The sequence below is a fragment of the Phycodurus eques genome, chromosome 4 (genome assembly GCF_024500275.1).
Source record: "Phycodurus eques isolate BA_2022a chromosome 4, UOR_Pequ_1.1, whole genome shotgun sequence".
Classification (NCBI taxonomy): domain Eukaryota; kingdom Metazoa; phylum Chordata; class Actinopteri; order Syngnathiformes; family Syngnathidae; genus Phycodurus; species Phycodurus eques.
Window position 1 is genome coordinate 28,587,940 of NC_084528.1, and position 15,904 is coordinate 28,603,843.

General features: G+C 40.8%; 1 protein-coding gene across 6 annotated transcripts in view; it reads right to left on the reverse strand.

The window, feature by feature from the left end:
• spaca6 (sperm acrosome associated 6) overlaps positions 1-15,871 on the reverse strand; it is a 49,910-nt gene extending 34,039 nt beyond the window's left edge. For 5 of the 6 annotated variants that reach the window (XM_061675058.1, XM_061675051.1, XM_061675053.1 and 2 more), the window contains exons 1-4: positions 15,737-15,871; positions 14,834-14,921; positions 10,488-10,597; positions 3,748-4,003 (exon numbers count right to left, since the gene is read on the reverse strand). The gene's annotated coding sequence lies outside the window, so the exon portion shown is untranslated. Of the gene's footprint in view, positions 1-3,747; positions 4,004-10,487; positions 10,598-14,833; positions 14,996-15,736 lie in introns of those variants that run through there. The other variant, XM_061675052.1, reaches the window with a different exon arrangement.
• Between the last annotated feature and the right edge of the window lie 33 nt (positions 15,872-15,904).

Here is a 15,904-nt window from a genome sequence, read left to right on the forward strand (position 1 = left end):
ATAAACACACAACCAACATTGTCCCAGATGATCGCACTACTCGTCACTTTAAACCGCATACACTCCTTGAAGTCTCAGCGCCCTTTGCACAATGGTCATTGCACCGGACTATTGCAATATTAGTCATTCGAACTGCTCTAAGTGCTAGAGGACTCTGCAACTTTTTGCACAATTGTTTTTTGTCAATGTCTTTATGTCTCCAAAGTGTTCTGTAAATTGACTGTCTGTTGTAATAGAGCGGCACCAACTACCGGAGACAAATTCCTTGTGTGTTTTGGACATACTTGGCAAATAAAGATGATTCTGATTCTGAAACACCTACAAATGAAAATATTTGCACAGATTAATGATGCGAGACAAAGTGAAAGTGTTTCCTTTCAGACTTATTACCACCATTTTTCAGACAGTACATCATGTCCCCGAGTGTTGGTGGGTGGGGACACTAGCCATCCCTCCATCTTACTTGAGCAGCACGTCTGAGCCAAAGAGAGGCCAAAAAGAGGCGAAGGACAATGTGCCGTAGTCAGGTGCACGGCATTATTTCTGTGATACCGCACTACGATGCTGGAGTGAAGAGATTCGGTTTAATCTAGGATGGCGAAAAAGTTATTTCACTGGCTAAGATGCACGAAAACCACGGGGAACGTATTTCACCTCTTTGTCAAAGCCGTCTGACTCTCTGAGAGGCAGAAATGGATGCCGCCCATTTGAGGATTAAATCCATTTATCATCTGACAGTGAAAGATTTAAATCCTTGGAGATTTAACTTCATCAAGAGGAGCATGTTTCATACCTTTCATCTTGTCGTAGATAATAAAAACAAAGATATGAACTCTTTCCATGAATGATGTAAAAAAAAAAAAAAAAAAAATGATATGCATCAACAGTTCTGCAAGTTTGCTATACCCTGACATAAGTTTTGATTGTTTTCGTTTAAAAGAAAGCACCAGTCACAAATTTGGCCTATGAGCCACAAGTGCAGTACTAAGCCTTTGAAAGGTGGCTTTTAGACAAGAGTAAATGACATGAAGAGATAATAACATATACTTTTAGTATGAGTCTCTATACAAGGAAACATTCCCCATGCCATAAATGAGTACATCATCAAATGCCAGAACAATGTTGGAGGAAAAACTGAATTTCAACCTGGTTATTAATCTTAGTTTTCAGTCTAGCTGAGGGAAACTGTGCTTATCAAGTAGGAAAGCCCTGTGGGTATCCAGATGGAGCTCTCCCAGTGCAGCCCCATTTCAACCCTGCGTCCTAGAGCAGCGACACAAATGCAACTGGAACACTTAGTCCAGAGGGAATATAACACACTCAGACCGTGAGAGAGCTTTAGCACATCCATCGTGGATGGTCACATGGTGCACTATTCTCTCGCTCTCGCTGCATACTGGATCATGTGTAGACCAGGACTGCATAATTGATTGTGAAGACCGAGTTGTGTTTCATCACACAGGGGAAATCACACAACATTTTGGCACGCTGTTGTTGAAACGTCACAGATCCATTAACGGAAATTTCAAGCCAAATGTGGTGAAAACAACATATATTTGTGGCTGGCGTAATCAATTATTTCTGTCAGTAAGTAGTCAGTACGATTCAGCGGAGGTTTCTCATATGCTTGTACGCTGTAAGTACCGTATCAAAAGAAGCATACTCATACCATTTTCAATCTGCTAAAGATACCAAATGCTTTGTTCCCAGTGAGGACATCGAAGGCCATACTTCACAAATATTTACAAAGAACTTCGCAACAGTGTGGAGGAAAAGCACCGTTTTAACAGCAAGAAACCTTGAAGAAACGCGAGTCAAGATTTACCTTCACTAGTTGTTGAAGAGATGTTTGGCCCACACGGAGATGGGAATGCCTTTCAAATCTTTGATGAAATATTTGAGATGTTTTTATGACATGGTCAAATGAGTTGACTGAGCATGTACCAGGTAAACTTGAAACAGTGCCTCATGAAGTGTCAAAGGTCTAATTGAAGTAAGCTCTAATTCCATGCATCTTGATTTGCTCTTTTATTGAATATGAATAGAAGTTAGCATAAAAAAAACTTCAAGGACAGCTTTAGACCCTTCGTTTTCTCAAACAACAAAGGAAAATGTCTCTGCCAAGATGTTTTCAAGTTAGCTTTTTTTTCCTAGTGTGTATTATTGCAGTACTGTTACCAATGAGTAAGCAACCATGCGTTATAATGGTCACAGACACAAAACCACATTTAGAAGTACGGTCATCTAAACTGGGATGTTGCTATTGATTTTGGTAATCCATTTTTTCATCAATTATGAAATTTATTAATTGTTTAAGCTATCTGCACCTCAGAGAATAGTTGTGTTTAAGAGCTTATGTTAGATCGATACAATTAACTTTCACCCTGGAGCAGTTATATATCCAAATACTGCAGTCATACAAATTCTACGAGGCAAGAATGGCAGAACAGTACAGTATTCAACTCTCGAAATTCTCAGTACTGCCTTCAAAACGTAAAACGCGAATAGTATTAGTCAATCCCATATCTGTTTTCAACACAGTACTAGATAAAGTGAAGGTTTACTAGTTTTCTTTGTCTCTTGACTGTTACTGTTCTACTGCGAATTACTACAACTGTCTAACCACTATACATTGAAACGTCAAAATATTAAATGTCATCATGTAATATTGCTTAAGATAAATTAAGCTATTGTGTTCTTTCATGAACAGTCATGAATATGACTAATGTTAAAATCTGAGTAACTTGCAGGTGCTAATGAAAAAAAATCTCTTCAGACAGCTTCTTGCTAAATCTTACCTATATATTTACTTAAACCTATAAATTGCCATTTGTCTGGATAAATAAAGGTTAAAAAAATAAGCCATAAAATCTCAAGTTAGATATCCGATTTGAATTTTTAAAAATTGTCTCAAAAAGACCTGAAATAATGCACGGGTAACATCAAGTCAGCCTCTGCGATTTTCTGCCCTCAAGCTGAACGCCGCTCCCTGGCAGGGAGACAAGCGGGGCATCTTTGTCAATTTGCATGCAGTCACGGTGAAGTTCAAGGCCTGAGAGCTGTAAACTGGTCTCCATGGAGATAGAGAGACTGGATTGAAACAGTGCACATGTGGAGGAGAGAAACGGACACAATAGAGGCTGGGAACACACAGGGAGGTGAGAGTGGACGAGGTGAGAGGTGCACGGACACAATCACACAGGTACTAAGAGGTGTGGGTACACAGAGGACTGAATGTGGGAACACATTTTGAAAGCAGGCAAAATTACGTGTACAATGTGTCACTGTGTGGGAAGCATGACGGATAAATTATTCAAATTCTTAACATCACCTTTGAAACAGTTAGATAAAAGCTAATTTCGCCAAACTCCTCCTCTCAATGATAGAATCTACATAGATTTAAATGAATTTAACAGCATTTTAACAACTGCACGAAATAGAGTACCTGACCTGCTGCTCTTCACCATTCAGCAATCTAATGGGCCTTAAAATCAGCCTTTGGCTAGTAGCGGGATGACCTGGCTACACCTTAAACTGTTTGGCAAATACGGGAGATAAAATCCATGGTGGGAATACAGGAGAAGCTTGGAGGCAAAATGTTTTTGCTTGAGTGGGAAGCAGGAACATTTCCTTTACAAACTACAAAACCCATGCTCCGCATAGACAAGAGACAACAAAGAACTTGACATAAAACCACAATGTGTTTGCTTGTTAAACAACTTCAAGAGAGCAAGTTAATACTTTTACCTTGTCCAGCTTTTTCAACCACTTGGTTCCTCCCACTCGGTCCACTCGGGAGTTCGTGCTGTCCCTGTTAACTAGCAGGCTTGCGTTTCTGTTTTCCCTCCAGCCTTTGCGCCAATTCACTCTTCACATTTTAGCCGCCGTGTGCGGTAAACTAGTGGGCTGGCAGAGGTGCTGCTGGGACGGCATAGGCTTCAGCTTTGCAAAACCGGTTCCTCTCCGGTGCCACCAAAGTCTCAGGAGGTGCAAAGAGCTGGAGCTGAGAAAAGGGAAGGAGGAAGAAGGCATCAATCGCCTCGTGTGTATGTGCGTGTGAGCGTGTAAATGTGTGCGTGTGTGTGTGTGCATGGTAGGAATGAAGGAGACGCGAGAAGGAGGGACGGCGATTCAGAGAAAGGAAGGTGGGAGGGAATATGTGGAAAGGAAAAGGGGAGGAGACATTTTCTAAATTTTTCTTGTTCCAAGTATTTTTGAATTTCCCACCTTTTTTCTCTGATATGATCCACATACTATGTACCAAGGAACCTCGTCAACAGGTCATTCTTTTTCCCTTTCTGTGGCTGTTTTGTTTCCCTTTGTTATATTCTCCTTTGTCAGAGCCAGCTGTGTCTTTAAGCCTGTGCACTTGAACTCCGAGGGCTGTTCTTTCTCGGTGTACTTCCCCTCTGCTGGCCCCCTAGCATACAGGAAAGACACTCAGCTTGCAGGAGTGTGTGTGTGTGTGTGTGCATGAGTGAGGGAGAGGCAGATAGAGAAAGCACAGAGGAACAAAAAGGGGCAGAGGGAGAAATGCAGATGGGGGAAGGGAAAGGTTTGTAACTGGTGGTTCAAGGCCAGGGCAGCCTCTCGTGTCACATGTAACGGCATTTCCGAATACTGTACACTGAACTCCAACATGTGCGCCACAATCAGCACAATGATATCCTAATGAGAACATGCGTTCTTTTGCTATTTTAAGGGCTGCATCAATGTTAATGGGCTGCCTAATGCGTTTGAGGACTGCTGCTGAAATATTGATTGGGACGAATAAAGTGGGTTTGTAGCGTCCAACACGTCAAGAGGAGAGTGCAAGGTTAATGTCAGACCACTGAACAGATCTGCAAAAACATCTCCATAGCAACTGTTGGCATGATTCAAAATAATGCATTTTACTCATGCTTGGGGTCAAGATTTTTGCTTTTAAGCATTTGTCAAAAAAAAAAAAGAATAATAATTGTTAAAAAAATAAAAAAGGGTGAATAAAAGTTGAGAGAGTGACCTTACCCGCTCACATTACCCGCTCACATTGGATGGTGGAGAAAGGAGCAGGCCAGTCAGGAGATCCGGAAAGATTCAGAGGACAACAAGGGCAGACTGTAAACTGACCCGCCTCGCACCGCTCCTCTTGCACAGGCTTGCATATGTTCAATTGTTCTGCTTGATATATGTGGCCTCTACTTAGACATACATTCTGTAAAGACTCTCAAAATGTTAAGTGTGATACAATTATAGGGTGTTAACAATAATAGCCTCTTGAGACCAGAGCTTTTGTCTGGTGGGCATTTTTTATTTCTCTTTGCTATTCGGGATAACTAAGACCTAATAAGTACAATAACTAAACTTGATTTGTGTACAGAAAGTGTTTTTTTGCAGAAAATTATGTCCTTATATGGACAGTTGGCTAACCATACCATAAAAAGAATACATTTGCTCTTTGGAACCACAATGGCCCAGTTGGTGTGCATACAAACTTTTAGCTTCCAACAATAAGCGGTCAATGTCCTCAGATGAGTACAATGGGTCGATCTTACTGTATGACGCAAAAAGAAACTATTGGTCAAAAAAGAATAGAACAGTTAATTTCAAAATGTAAACATTAATGCAAACAGCAACAGTGCAACAAGCTGTTTATACAAAGCCCTGAACATTGCAATTCAACAATGAAAGTATCCCAGCACTCAGTGTCTGAACACATCTTTCCAGAAAGAAACTACACCAAAAAAGTAGTCAATTACTTTTCTTGACCAGCCTTTAATCTGTAGCTTTATCTAACTAGCTTCCTCTAACAAGCATAACCTCCAGTAGGCTGTCTGTCTGCCTATCTGGAACAGCCCTATTGGCCTTTGTGAAATGCTGCAAAGCAGTTGCGTTCACTTTGCAGGCAGAAGTACACATTACGTGTCATGCATCGCACACAAGACTACCCAGAGCAGCCTCGTTCTCTGCAAAGTACAGGTTTTTTTGTTTTGTTTTTTAAGGCAACCATCTCCGGGAGATGAGACGCAATGAAGTGGACTGAGACGTGGGTGACTGGAGTGACCCGAGACCTTTTGCCTGGTGGTGGTGGAAGGTGTCCATTGTCATCATCTGGAACATGATGTACTTCATGATGTCCTAACTCGGGCTACCAATTTCCTGGTTATCTCTGTGATACAGTTCCCAGCTGTTGACAAGGGCAAGATCTGTGAATTGCATCAGCATGCGAATGGTCCACTTTTTTGTTCGCACACTCATTCGGTAGTCGCTTATCATCCTATCTGACAAGTCAACTCCTCCCATCTTTGAGTTGTACTCACGCACAACATCTTTTTTCTTTCTTGGACCATTGCTGGCAAGTGTCTTCTGGCTGCTCAGCATGAACAGTGGAGAACAACAAAACTGGCTGATTCTCATACCACTTGACAATGCATACTTTCCCATCTGCCCTGGTTACTGTGGCTGACAAACCTCTTCCTTTCTGTTTCAGGGTTTTCTCATGTGGTAGCTTTTTCATTGCTTGAGAGACCTGGTTCTTCCTCACTGTACCAGTAAGGTACACCTCATTTTTCAGCATGTGATCAATAGCTTGTGTGCTGGTGAAGACGTGGACACAATACACTTTAGTATCAGCAGTCAGTTTCACAGAGACGTTTGATGACCAATGTTCCTCAACCCAATCCTTCTGAACCCTGCACCTGCAAAGCTAGTGTCTTTGAACGTTGGTAGACTTCAAAGTCTAGCACTATTCCATCCACTGATGCCAGCACAAAGTTCTTCATTCCCAGTGGATTCGGCTTTAGTGGCAAATACTGCCGGAATGTACATGCCCATGTAATTGGGATCATCTGTCTACTGAAACCTTTGAGTATCCGCTTCATGAAAAGACTCACTTTCCAGAATCTGTCGGCACCGGCGGCAAACAAAAGTATGTTTGAACTTTCTTAAAATGAATGACCAGTCGCCTCAGTGCAACACTTGTAATGAGATTATATTGTGCAAAGGAGAGTCAAATGTTAATTTTAGTCTATGCTGCGGGCTGCTGAGAAAATGGATGTTCATAATTTGGACACCCTTTACATAAACCTTGCAAACCTTTTTGACCCAGCACCCTAAAATAATCGGAACAGAGAATAGTTTAGAACTGGAATCGAACTAAGGAACCGGAATCGGAATCGCTCAAATTCAAACGATGCCCAACCCTATACTCCACATAATCCAGTGGCAGCCAATCACTTTGCTCATTTTGCAAATAATCTTCACCCTGAAACGTGTATTTACACTTGCAAACCTTTCTAAATCATTAGTTTATTTAACTACATGCATAAGCAGATGTGCCACTTGAAGGAATTAATTACAACTCAAGGAACTAATGAATTCAACTGAATAATCACGTTTAGTTGACCACATGGCACAAACAATACCGTTACATAATCCCAATGTCCTCAAACAAGTACATAAGATTTATTGATGTTTTACTCTGAAGCTGTTACTAAAATGTGCCAAATTTGAATTTCATATCAAGCTAGAGATGTTTTTGTACACAAATACTGATTTCATTCTGAAAATTTTGTTTAGGGTTTTACCGTTCTCAATTTTCCTGTAGAAGTCTTTTGCAGATATTGCCACCATTTTATTTTCACTGAAATGGGTGTAATGTTGTGATACGACCACAAGATAGTGGCCGCAGTGTTCCCAAATGTGGCTCATAGGTCAAAGTTTAAAAAAGTGAAGTATCATGGGTCTGAGAGGCATACATGTAATGAGCATGTAGGGTCTCAGGTGGCTAGTGTAATGTGGATGTGGATCTGGCTAGTCATGGCATAGTTTTTTCTAGTAAGGATCTTCCAATGATCTCGCAAAGCTGAAGCAGAGGTAAGAAAGACAGGATTCCCTAAGAGCCCCCCCGCACCACACACAAAAATCAATGAAGATCATGCTACACTTATAACGCACATCTATGTTTGTCTACTTTGGACTTTTTGGCACAGATCATGCCACGTACAATTCGGCGGACACTAAATTGAACAATCGCAAACCAATTAAGGTCGGTAACTCCCTGCTGCATATCTACCAATGTGCTGCAAAGGAAAAACTGTGACCCTTGGTGTTCTTATTGGCACAATATTTTGAGGTTTCACATGAACTAGACTGTATTTTTTTTTAGGGATGGGGGGGCAAGAATAAAGGACAGTGTGGATATTTGAAAGGTTACTGACAATGATAGCCCCATTCATTGACTCCACTCGTGCATGTCGATGCCGGAGACTTACCACACTTTGCTTTTTAGCCACAGGTACTTATGACGTTATAAAAATAGTTTTTTTTATTAATAGTAATATTGTTAAGCACTACATATACAGTATACTGCTTTTACTGTGTAGGAACAGCTTTGCAGCAGCTGGCTGGATCTCGCTTTATGGTGTGAAAGATCAATTTATCACAACATGGCATTTCTTATTGGCCGTTATTAGGGTTGCCGCTATCGAATATTTTTAGAATTTATTGTTCTATCGCTCATTCCATCAATTAATCGAATAATGCAAAATAGTGTTTTTCCAATTAGTCTTTCTTACCTGATTATATGTATTTATTTGCTTTTGTATAATGATTCAACAAAACCGAATAAAAAAACAATTAAACAACATCACACGAGAGGGAGTGATGTTGCATTCACCAACCCGTTCGAAACAGAGAGCGACTTCTGGGTACTAATTAATGAGAAGGGATAACTAAGGCGAAACTACACAACCCCGCACCCTGCATGGCAGTTCGGCAGCGTTCAGTGAAGTCACGTTGATTGGTGTGCGGCGGGAGAGTTTAAGAGAATTACCGTGCTTTGCTGTTAGCATTGTTTAGAGCATTAACATTGAGCCCAAATCAGCTTCTTGATTGACAGCTAGCACCACCATTCATACTTCGCGGTCTCACTATATTGCAGATCTTGATTTCAGATATTACTCTATTTTTTATACTGTTTGTACAATAGTTGTGTGTCGTCCATTGCTCTTGCGCTCTCTCAATTTATTATGTGTTTAAATGTGTTTGTATTGTTTTCTGTGTTTATAGGCCTTTCCAAAAATGTAAGTGCCGTAAATGCAACAACATGTCTAGGGTGTATTTAAATAGATGATTTTTATTTCACAAATTGCACTTATTGGACTGGAATTTGAACGGAAGTACAATACTTGAGTTCATGTGAATGTGAAAGGTCCGGTTCGACTAGGTTTATATGCTTCATTTTGGCGCCGAGAGGCGACCTGGCTGGCCACTGTGGGCTGCCTAGGCTTCTCTTTGCCGATCGATTGAGAGGCTGGTGCCGGCTCCGTTCCCCGCACGTTAAAGCTGGTGAGCGTCTTCGCCCAGCCTGCAGCACGGAAAAACCCAAGTAAACTAACTCCCCTTCAGTAGCTGATGAATACAAAAACTCTTTGCACCTTTCCCCATCCAGGGCAAAAGAGCATGTGCTTTAACACCATCAGGAGTCTATCTGTGCCTGTACCTGATACCGGTGTGAACAAGGTTTTTCACTGTGCAAGATGCAGACAAAGCAGTACAGATGCGTAATTGTCTTGGAAATTAAATGAGGGCTGAGTCCCACATCCCAAGTCTATCACTCCTATCACAACCCACACAAGCACCGCATGCTACTCCAAATACAGAATAATAGCTAAGTAAAATATTCTTTGGTTGGAACCTCAAGGATGGGGACTGGTTGTCGCACTCGTGTGATCCCTCAAGATGTGATTTATTTCCTGTGTAAACAATGTGTTATTCTTTTCATGTTTGTTTGGTTCCTTACCAGCCCTCTTTGAAGCTGAGTGGATCTGTAATACATTCTGCATTTTGATGAGACCAAAGCAAGGAGTGGGAATGAAATATAGGCAATGAAAAAGCCACAAGCCACATTCCATTGAGTGAGAAAGAGCCTGCTTGCTGGTTTATATTGATATTGCGGTTGATTTAACGCCGTCTTATCTGCTGAGAAAACATCGTAACATTGGATTTACATTCTGAGAATCTAAAACAATATTAAATAATTCTGTGGGAAACTTGGAAATTTACTGATGTTTAAGAAAAAAAAAAGAAAATGTTTACATTGAGAACATAATTAATTTAGTCCTTTTAGCAAAATCACTTTAACAATATCGTATGTTTTCATCGCGTGTAAATAAAAACGAAGCAGTTGTAACTGAAATGCCATCCACTTTAATCTGCAACATTGCACGATGACTGTTCATGATGAAACCCATGTTTCCTTTAGCATCATGAAACTCATCCTAAAATGTACAATGTGTATTTAACAAAAAAAAAATCTTCCTTTCTGGTTTGTCTGCAAGGGTCCATGCCAAGTATAGTATAGTTCCCCCCCCCCAAATGTGAAATGAGAGCAGTGGTTTAATGCATAGCAAATACAACTAGGTATCGATCCACAGTGCGGTGGAAGAAGAGGAGGAGAGAGGATGCTAAAGGTCAAAGGAGGAGGTGTTAGTTTAATCGGTTCATACCTTTCGTGAGCACGGCACAGGCATGTTGACCACATTAGGGGGCCAGAGTAGAGGGACTGAACACTTCGGCAGGCAGACAAACCGGTCCCAGGCTCAAGGTCAGTCATTACCTGAGGGAAAGAGGCGGCATGTGACTTAGGGCAAGGAATGCTTACACTAATCTTGAAATGGCCTGACCGATCGATGGCATTAAGCTCTCCGTGAAAGAGAGAAATCAATATGTTTTAAAGGCAAAGCAGGCTGCATGTGGTTTGCGCGTGTGGCCTGCACTCCTGGCTCCAGACGTGTTCAGACTCCAGCTGCTTGCTCGAATATCAACCACACATGTCCGTTTGTGAAAAATGTGTTGAAATCACACGTACTTTGATTGCTCCTCGCTCGCAGCATAATGTGTTGGAGAAGCACAAATGCCATACCAATAGGGAGTAATCAATTGAGCAAGATGATGCACATCTTGGAAAACAAGCACATAAATACACTGATAAATGAACCAAACGACCTGTGACGCTTAGAGGAATTTAAGTGCTTGTTTAAAGACTGTAATGTAATCAGTGTTACAGTTAATAACAGGAAGGGCCTCCAGTGGTACAATTGAAGAACTGGTGGGCTGGCCATTTGGCCCACAGTGCAATTCTGAGAACAAATGAAACCTCGTGGAAACTGTTATAAAAACCCACAACTGCTCATAACATATCCATCCATCCATCCATCCATTTTCTGAGCCGCTTCTCCTCGCTAGGGTCGCGGGCGTGCTGGAGCCTATCCCAGCTATCATCGGGCAGGAGGCGGGGTACACCCTGAACTGGTTGCCAGCCAATCACAGGGCACATAGAAACAAACAACCATTCGCACTCACATTCACACCTACGGGCAATTTAGAGTCTCCAATTAATGCATGTTTTTGGGATGTGGGAGGAAACCGGAGTGCCCGGAGAAAACCCACGCAGGAACGGGGAGAACATGCAAACTCCACACAGGCTGGGCCGGGGATTGAACCCAGGTCCTCAGAACTGTGAGGCTGACGCTCTAACCAGTCAGCCACCGTGCAGCCTCATAACATATAATAATACATATTTATTATATTTTGTATGATTTATTTTTACAAAATACATTTAATATGGCCCTGAAGGGATGATGAAAAAGTTTCCACAACCATGCTTTACAACATCTTGTATCCCTCGCCTCTAATTCCCCACATATGCCCGCTTCCATCTCTAATATCCCACAAAAAAGTCAGTTGTAATTTACTGTTGACTTGGCATCTGGGCCAAGCGAGTGTGATTAGGTGGAGGCGGCAGTTAAGAATAATCCAGAGAGAAATTACAGACTGTCAAATAATACCTGCACTAAAAATGACCACATAGAAACCTCTGTGGAAATAAGTAAAAAAATAAATAAATAATAAAAAGCAAAGACAGAATGCTAAGAGAAGAAATAAGTAAAAAAATAAATAAATAATAAAAAGCAAAGACAGAATGCTAAGAGAAGCAAATGAAAAACCAAAAGAGGAAATTAGACTAATGGGTCGGTCATTGTAAAATAATTAAATAACAGTAAATAGAAAGATGGAGAGAAATCAGGCATAGTAGTTGAAGCATTCAGTTCAGATGTCGAATTATTAAATTCCTGAAAGTAATATGTAGTAAAAATATATTATGGATGAATAAAAATATACGACACAAATTGACATCTTCGAAAACTAAAACATTTTATATAGTAACACATACATCTTGATATTTGAGGTTACAAAAATCACAAGATGACAGCTCATACCGACACATGAAGCAGTAAATGCCATTTTAATGTTCCTGCTTTTACAACCCCAATTCCAATGAAGTTGGCACGTTGTGTTAAACATAAATAAAAACAGAATACAATCATTTGCAAATCATGTTCAACCTATATTTAATTGAATAGACTACATAGACAAGATATTAATTTTTTTTGCAAATAATCGTTAACTGAGAATTTTATGGCTGCAACACGTTCCAAAAAAGCTGGGACAGGTGGCAAAAACTACTGAGAAAGTTGAGGAATGCTCATCAAACACCTGTTTGGAACATCCCACAGGTGAACAGGCTAATTAGGAACAGGCGGGTGCCATGATTGGGTAGAAAAGGAGCTTCCCTGAATTGCTCAGTCATTCACAAGCAAATATGGGGCGAGGTTCACCTCTTTGTGAACAACTGCGTGACAAAATAGTCGAACCGTTTAAGGACAATGTTCCTCAACGTACAATTGCAAGGAATTTCGGGATTTCATCATCTACGGTCCATAATATCATCAAAATGTTCAGAGAATCTGGAGAAATCACTGCATGTAAGCGGCAAGGCCGAAAACCAACATTGGATGCCCGTGACCTTCGATCCCTCAGGCGGCACCGCATCAAAAATCGACATCAATGTGTAAAGGATATCACCACATGGGCTCAGGAACACTTCAGAAAACCAATGTCAGTAAATACTGTTCGGCGCTACATCCGTAAGTGCAACTTGAAACTCGACTATGCAAAGCAAAAGCCATTTATCAACACCACCCAGAAACGCCGCTGGCTTCTCTGGGCCGAGCTCATCTCAGATGGACTGATGTAAAGTGGAAAAGTGTTCTGTGGTCCGACGAGTCCACATTTCAAATTGTTTTTGGAAATTGCGGACGTCCTGTCCTCCAGGCCAAAGAGGAAACGAACCATCCGGACTGGTATGGACGCAACGTTCAAAAGCCAGCATCTGTGATGGTATGGGGCTGTGTTAGTGCCAATGGTATGGGTAACTTACACATCTGCGAAGGCACCATTAATGCTGAAAGGTAAATACAGGTTTTGGAGAAACATATGCTGCCATCCAAGCAACGTCTTTTTCACGGACGCCCCTGCTTATTTCAGCAAGACAATGACAAACCACATTCTGCACGTATTACAACAGCGTGGCTTCGTAGTAAAAGAGTGTGGGTACTAGACTGGCCTGCCTGCAGTCCAGACCTGTCTCCCACTGTGGCGCATTATGAAGCGTAAAATACGACAACGGAGACTCCGGACTGTTGAACAGCTGAAGCTGTACATCAACCAAAAATGGGAAAGAAGTGAGTGTCCTCAGTTTCCAAACGTTTATTGAATGTTGTTAAAAGGTGATGTAACACAGTGGTAAACATGACCCTGTCCCAGCTTTTTTGGAACCGTGTTGCAGCCATAAAATTCTAAGTTAATGATTATTTACTAAAAACAATCAAGTTTATCAGTTTGAACATTAAATAGCTTGTCTTTGTAGTGTATTCAATTACATATCACTGTATTCTGTTTTTTTTTTATGTTTAACACAACATCCCAACGTCATTGGAATTGGGGTTGTATTTAACATATTTGATATGTTCATTTCACACATAATTGGATCCAATTGTGATGAGATACAAGGCTGCACTCTAGTGGCCACCATGAAAAAAGCATCACAACGTAAACCTGGTTGCGATGCATTGTTGACATACAGTAAGTACATGCTGACTAATTGTGCGACACTGTTTTTCTATCCTCTGTAATCTCTCCTTGTGTTATGATGTAAATGTGTTAATTTGTTGAAGTTGTATACTATTTTTGCATTCTAATTGTCAAATGACATCTACAATTGTATGCTTTGTGTGTAAATAAAGTTCCTAAAATTACAAAAATAAAAAATATTTGTAAAATACTAAGAACTAAAGAAGTAAACTGAACACTGGTTGTTAAAAGTGCATATTTAATCCATTTTCTATACTGTTTAAGTGGGCTACAACCATTGATTAATTGGAACAAATTTGAGGCCGTAGGCCAGGAGAAAAACCAATTAGGAAGCAAACTGAAGCTCGTGCTGGCCTCCAGAAGCAAATACAGGAGCAACTGGTTGTGTTGAGTATTTGCTTAAGGTGCCTTCCAAGTCATTCATCACAATAGAAAAGGAAAAGAGTTTGCGACTGCAATAGTTTTCAGATAAGCTGACAGTTAGCATAGCTTCCTCTAGCTCTACTCTCTCTTCTTCTACTTTGTATTTTGCACACACTGAGCAGTAAACATTCACTCCGGGATTCCCCCCCCCTCATCATCTACTGCGATCTCTCACATTTTAAAAGGTAAGATGTTTAATGTTGGCATGTGTGGATGAATAACTATGCACTAACACAAATTAAGACCCCTCCCCCCCCGAAAAAAAACAAAAAAGAAAACCCCCCAAAAAAATCGCATAGAGAACTGAGGTTCAGATAAGCATCCTTAAATATGATCAGCTAATGTATGTATTGAGTTAAGAGCAACAGTCTTGTCAGTCTGTGACGCCGTCATGGTGGGTATTCATGTCCACATTATCGGCCTTCAACTGACTCACGTTGTTATGGCTGGATGTCTGCAGTCTAAAGAGCGCCAGGCTTGTAAAGTGGAACTGTGTGGCACAGCGCTGAGATAAGCATGAGGCCCTAAAAAAAACAAGAAACAAAAAACAAAGTCCCAAACCAGTGTTGTGCTTAAGGCATTTAAACAACAAAGACTCTCAAACTATAATTGAAGATGATTGAATAAGATTGTTGTGAGAAGATTGGGAACATCTAAAGCTACTTATTGGGTACTGATTAATACAAATGGCTACTAGTTTGATCGCTGCTTCAGGTTAAAATCCATGTTATTCATACTACGGGTGCAAAATACCTTTTTTTTCGTGACAGATTGAACTGACAATTATTATTTCTATGAATTGAATATGATTCAGCCACTGGCTTGGTCCACAACATGTCAGTAAATGGGGGGGAGGAATCGTTGATCATTGTTTTCCGAAGTAACAGTAGATGTTTGCAAATGTCTTTCTTATGAATATTATCAGTCCACTTTCATGAGGGACTACAGAAATCAGAAAATATTTAATATTGAGAGGCTGAAATCAAACTATTTGGACACTTAAGTTAAAAGAATCGGTTATCAAAATAGTTGTCAGTTACTTTGATGATGGATTAGTTGTCGATTAATGGTGACACCTCTACTTGGACGCCAATCAGCGTCACTCGAAACTGATGACGTCACCGTCATTATCTGGAGGGCCACGTTGTAAAATAGGCTACAGTAATGTATTGTAACACATTTATGCTTCAAAAACGGGGGGCTGGAGTTTGCATACAATCAAACAAAAGCCAAATGTTCAAAATTCTGCCTCCACGTTCGTTTTTGGTCAATAACCATCTCAGTCTACCACGGCACGGTAGCAGTTTAGTTTAGCATAGCCGTATAAAAGTATACAAACTTGACACAGTAACACCAGGAAGCTGTCCCGAGTTGTTGCTTGGTCGAACGGTGTCCTTAACAGGCTTCTTTGATAAACGGACACTTAACAGAGAGACCACGGAGAGTGGCAGCGTCGCAGCAGCTCATTTCGTCATTCGCCATTAGCCTCTGGGCAACCAGTGGCAGT